A 6,419-nucleotide genomic window follows, 5' to 3' on the forward strand; every position below is an offset into this window, starting at 1 on the left:
TGACTGAAGAAGTTTGCTGCAATAATTAAAAGACTTCATAATTCACAAAAAGAAGAAACAGGATTCTATTATATCTCTTCCTAAATCATTAGCTGTGATAAGAATGTTCTATGGCCTTTTTCCTTAGATCAAAGAGGTCCATCCTGTTACCAATTTATTACCATGTACAATTTTGTATCTCATATATAATACATAAAACAGCAAGAGTTAATGCTAATTACAGCACATGAAGAGAAAGATGACAGGTTTTTTACCAAATAGTGCTATTGTTTCTGATTTTTAACTTAATTTGTCACTTACAATACTTTGCGCTATTAGAGTATATAAGCAGTAACTTCTGGATAGCCAACAGTATGTTTAAAAGGGCAATTTCCTGACTTCCACAGGAAATGTAGGGTTTATGAATGGATGACATCCTGGAAGGAAGTGATACCATCTAGAGGGACCTTGGTGGGCTTGAGAGAGGGGCCTGTGCAAGCCTCAAGTCCAAGAGCAAAGTCTTCCATGCAGGTCAGGACAATGCCAGTACAGACTGGGAGAAGAAGACACCAAAAGTAACCCTGCAGAGAAGGACTTGAGGTTTCTTGTGGATGAAAAGCTGACATAAGCCAACAGTACATGCCAGAAAGTCCCTTATATCCCAGGTTGCATCAAAAGCAGCATGTCCAGCAGCTCTAGGGAGGTGACTCTGCACTTCTACTCTGCCCTTATGAGACCCACCTGGAGTGCTGTGTCCAGCTCTGGGGTCTCCAGCACAAAACAAACTTGGACTTGTTAGAGTGGGCCAAGAGGAGGGCCACAGAATTGATCAGAGGGTTGGAACACGTCTCATATGAAGACAGGTTGAGAGAGCTGGGATTGTTCAGCATGGAGAAGAAAAGGTTTTGGGGAGATCCCAATGTGGCCTTCCAGCAGGATTATAAAAGAGAGGGATAACAACTCTTTGCATGGGCAGATAGCGATAAGACAAAGGAAAGTGGTTATAAAGTGAAAGATGAGAGATTTAGATTGAATATTAGTGTGAAATTAATGTGAGAGTGGTGGGGCATTGGAACAGATTGTCCAGGGAAAGTATAACTACCCCAAGTGCTCAAGGTCCTGTCAGACAGGACATTGCACAACCTGATCTAGTGGAAGGTGTCCTGCCTGTGACTGGGAGTTGGAACTAGGTACCTTTAAGGTTCATTTCAACACAAGCTATTCAATAATTTTATGATTCTCTGAACCTCAGTAATAGACAGGGGTTATGCAAGGCAACCCAAAGGTGAACTTCTCATAAAGAAGTGCCATAATTTTCAAACTTATTTTTTAAAAAAATCTGCTTTTAAATTATTTAAAAATTATTAAATTGACACCAGAAAGTCTGAGCAAAGTAATGTCATTAGTTTGTGTAGATAATGAATACTTTATGATAAAACATATTTTGCCCTGGAAGTAAGCAAATAATTACCTTAAGTCATTACAACTTAATTACATCATGCAGCACTAGGAAATTGCCTCTTGAAAGATTCATTTCCATTTTTCTGAAAATACTAGATATATTCCCTGACCTTTTGAGTAGTATGTCGTAGCCCAAAATGAAATATAATGCAGGAAGCAATATCTTGGTTTTGTTCTATTGTATGAATCATTTCACATTTATTTTTTCTTTCTTTTTGACTGTTACTTACAGGAGGACCATGAAGAGCATGCTTCTACATATAGTCCAGAATTGGTCCACAAGAACTCTTTTACATAGAATGTGTTTCAGATTTGTGCTGCTTGAAAATTCCTCTATTGAAGTGAACAAACCCTCTACCAGACAGAGATTTGATGCATATTCTTCTTCTAAAAGTATCAATAGCTGTGCTTTCAGTATAAATTTTGTGTATAATGGCCAGTCTTCACGAGTGAAGATCCGGGGAAGGTCTTTACACCTTCCAGCCTGCGCATTGGATTTTTTAGGTGAGACACAGTGTGCGCGGAACTGAGCCCACCCTTTAATCCTAAGGTTCATCTGCCAGGGCCAAGCGAGCTTGGACGGTGGCAGCGAGGTCCTCAGGACGTAGGTGGGTTGCCTTTAAGGGCTAACGAGCTCCATCTGCCCAGGAGTGGCCCTGACCGGGAATCGAACCCGGGTCTCGCCGCGCCTTTACCACTAGACCACCAGGGGCTCCAAATTTTGTGTAGTTCCATCTGGAATATCATGTCTTCTGTGACACCGGGAAATAAATCATGTTGGTATCATTTAAACACAAAAATGCATGAAGTAATTTTCCATATGGTGTCTCCCTTGTAGAATTCATTTTAATATGAATAATATACAAGACATATATATAATGTACAGAAGTCCATTTGCTTGTAATTTACGAAAGAAAAAAAAAAAAGAATAAAAAAAAAGGAAACAGGGAGATCTATTTGCCTTGATGCATATTTCTTCATATTTTATTCAGAATGCTTTGCTGACATAAAGCAAATTTTAATGTTTACAAATATTTTTATTTGCAGACTTCTGCAGTAAAATGATATCAAATTATTAGTGAACTCAAAAACTGTGTTTCAAAGCTCTGTAAGAATGCTGGACACTAAAGAACTTAATGTCTGGCAGATGCTCAAGACTAATGATATACTCCCTACTATAATTAAATTCTTACATCTTCAGAACTAAAAATGGGCACAAATTACATTCTAATGGGTGCCAGGCACAGAAATAGCTCAAACAACTTAACAGATGCAAGCCATTTGATATGTTTTACCTAATGATTTTAAAGCACCTTATAGATTATTTGATACCAGACTACAACTTCCTGATTCAGGAACATGTAGGTACAGATGACTTTGTCCAATCAACATAGTGATCTTTAAAATTGTATGGACTTCTAGATGCATAGTTCTTCAGAACAGTAAAAAAAATGTGAATAGGATTATTCCAGAAACAAAATGCAATATCAGAAAGTCTTCCAGTGTAAAGTGAAGAAAGAACTTCTAGTAAATCTCTTTAACTGAATTCTGTCATGAAATCTTATCTGCAGTCATAAACCATACCATATAGATACAAATATATTATTCAGCATTTCATCCTGGAATATGTCCATTGCTGCCAAGGAACACTGGAATTAAGTTAAAAGTAATAAGGAAAGTTGACATAAGATTGCACAAATAGATACAGAACTAATATTTTTTTTATATATTTTGCATATATTATTTACCCTATATAGCTAACAAATAGAAAAGAACAATAATTTGAATAATCCGTTTGGACCTACGTCCACTCTTATGGTATTCCTCAATCACGGCTGCTATACGAACAAATCAAGACTCATTATGCTTATTCCCATTGAAATAGCCTTTATTTTTAACAAGTATGCTAAGTTTTCTGCATTTTTGACAGTCACAGCAAAGTGATTAAGTGTGACAACAATTAGAATTGCTGATGCTGAGCTCATCCTGGGTACATTTTCCATGCATCAAGGAAAAGGTAGACCAAGTTTTCCTGTGCCCATTTTAGCCTTCCACCTTTTAGATCTGACCTGTGATCTCAGACAGATACAAACTTGTAATAAATTACTTGACTTGAAATCTGAGTCATACTTCATTTGAAAAAGGAACGATTTCAGACTATGCAATTTTGAATCAACCTGTAACCTTCATGTCACTGTAATTTGCCAATGTAAATGTATGACTGGGCTGTTTTCAGCTGCCCTTGGAGCATAAATTACTAGAACACCTTGTTAAACTGTAGCAGTGGATGTAAAACTTTTTGTAGGTGGTTTTGTTTAGATTAGTTGGTAATAGACTGCATGTAGAAACTTAATATTAAGATAAAATGGTCTTCCTCTATCTGATCCATAATTGTTTACCGATTTTGTCTGAGTTAACACTTCCCTCACACATGTACAATTATAAAGACAGGACAGTTAAAGTAAACCAATTTATGTACCTGAAGCTGTTTTTATAGAGAAATAAATAAATCCTGGAACCTGGTTTTAAGTTTTTCAGAACTATTTTTGGACAAAAAATAAGGCAAGATGCAAATAATTTGTCTACAGAGGTTAGCAGCTACAGCAGCGATTTGCTGGCAAAGTTATGCATACCAGAATAGTAAACTGTAAGCTATAGAAGACAATGTATGCAGCAATCAAGTGTTTGAATAAATATCATCCTCCCTCCTAAATAAAAGGATATATGAAATGCCAGGTGAATTGCTTTAAGGTTCATAATTCTACCATACACGCAGAGAGAGTGAAGCGTGCAGTTTGATGTGTCTTACATGTCTGCACTGGAAGATTCATGGGCTTGAGAGATTTGGAAAACATGTAAGATGATCCCTGTTCGCTCTACTCATCTGTTAACTACACAGGTAAACTGTGAAAAGGTAAGTTAATTCCTTGCTTCTACTCTCCATTGCTGGTAAAATCCTTGCAAGAATTCTTTTGAACAGATTAATACCCGCTATAGCAGAAGATCTTCTGCCTGAAAGCCAGTGTGGTTTCCAAGCCAACAGAGGTACCACAGACATGGTATTTGTTCTCAGACAACTGCAAGAGAGGTGCAGGGAATGGAGCAAAGGACTCTATGTTACCTTTGTTGATCTCACCAAGGCTTTCAACACTGTGAGCAGAAAAGGTCTGTGGCAGATTTTGGAACGTTTAGGATGTCCTCCCAAGTTCCTCAAAATGATCATCTTGCTTCATGAGGACCAGTGCGGTCAAGTCAGATATGGCGATGCACTTTCTGAGCCCTTTCCAATAGTCAGTGGTGTGAAGCAAGGCTGCGTTCTCGCACCAACTTTATTCAAAGTCTTCTTCAGCATGATGCTCCAAAGGGCCACAGCAGACCTCAATGATGAAAATGGTGTCTACATTTGATATCGTACGGATGGGAGCCTTTTCAACCTAAGGTGACTGAAGGTTCACACTAAGACCTTAAATCATCTTATCCATGAGCTACTTTATGTTGATGATGCCACCCCTGTCGCCCACACAGAAGTAGCTCTGCAGCGTCTAACATCCTGCTTTGCAGAGGCTGCTGAGGTGTTTGGACTGGAAGTCAGCTTGAAGAAGACAGAAGTTTTATATCAGCCTGCACCTCAGGAAGTCTCCCATCATCCCCATATCACCATTGGTGAAACAGAACTCAAATCAGTGCAGTAGTTTAATTACCTGGGTAGCATCATCTCCTCAGACGGTAAGATTGATGCAGAAATAGACAGTAGGTTAGCTAAGGCATACAGAGCTTTCGGTAAACTCCATAAAAGAGTGTGGCGAAACAAACACCTGAAGAAAAGTACAAAGATCAGCGTTTACAGAGCCATTGTACTGTCTACTCTTTTATAGGGGTCTGAATTATGGGTCATTTACCGCCACCACTTGCGTCTCTTAGAACGCTTCCATCAGCGCTGCCTCCGTACAATTTTAAGCATCCACTGGACTGACTATGTGACCAACACGTCTGTCCTTGAACAGGCAGCAGTCACGAGCATTGAGGCCATGCTGCTGAGAACACAGCTGCGCTGGGCAGGGCACGTCTCCAGGATGCAGGACTACTGCCTCCCTAAGATTGTACTCTTTGGGGAACTTGCCACTGGCTGCCACAAGAAAAGAGCACCGAAGAAGAGATACAAGGACTGCCTGAAAAAATCTCTCAGCCTTGACCATATTGATCACCACCATTGGTCTACCCTGGCCTCCAATCGGGAGGCCTGGAGACACACCATCTATAACGCTGCTTGTCATAGTTCTTATTTCAGGAAGGAATTTTTCTTTCCCTTCCCCCCTGCGTGTGTGGTCTGTGGATGAGCCATCAGGTGAACAAAAGAGTAGGCCTGGTCACTAATGGCCGAGAGATTAGTCTCCTAGCAATGAAGGGGGAGGAGTTGGGGGGGGGCTACTGGGGTGTGTGACTGGAAGGGGGTGGAGGTTGGGGGGGAGCTCAGTCTCTCTGCGCTGAGGGGAGCCTGTTGCAGGCTGGAGACACTACTGGGTTTCTTTGTCTCTTTCCTGTCGGAGGGGAGTTTTTGCTGCTGCTCTCGGCTCAGCTGTGGCTGGCTGCAGGCCCTGCTTACAACGGACCCTAATCAGCTGAAGTTTGTGAGTTTTCTTCCATTGGGAGAACTTTCTGTTTTATTGCTGTTGTTTTTCCCTCCCCTTCTTCCCCCCCAACCCCCCCCACCTGGCGGCAGCCAAGGATCTCACAGCGCTGCCTGGTGACGGGCACTGAACATTACAAGTTCTACTCCTCCAGTGACCCAACAGCGCCACCTGGTGAATGGTACAGGGCATTACAAATTTTGCATCTCCAGTGACCCGACAGCTCCCCCTGCTGACTGTGGCTGGAACTGCACCAAAGGGTGCTAAAAATTGAACTATTTTAAATTTTCCTTTTGCCAGTTTATCAGTTTTGTTCTTGAAGGGGATTATTGGTGGGTATAGGAGTATTGC

This window comes from Myiozetetes cayanensis, unplaced genomic scaffold (assembly GCF_022539395.1).
Source record: "Myiozetetes cayanensis isolate MyiCay16 unplaced genomic scaffold, myiCay2020 scf4, whole genome shotgun sequence".
In the NCBI taxonomy this organism is placed as follows: Eukaryota; Metazoa; Chordata; class Aves; order Passeriformes; family Tyrannidae; genus Myiozetetes; species Myiozetetes cayanensis.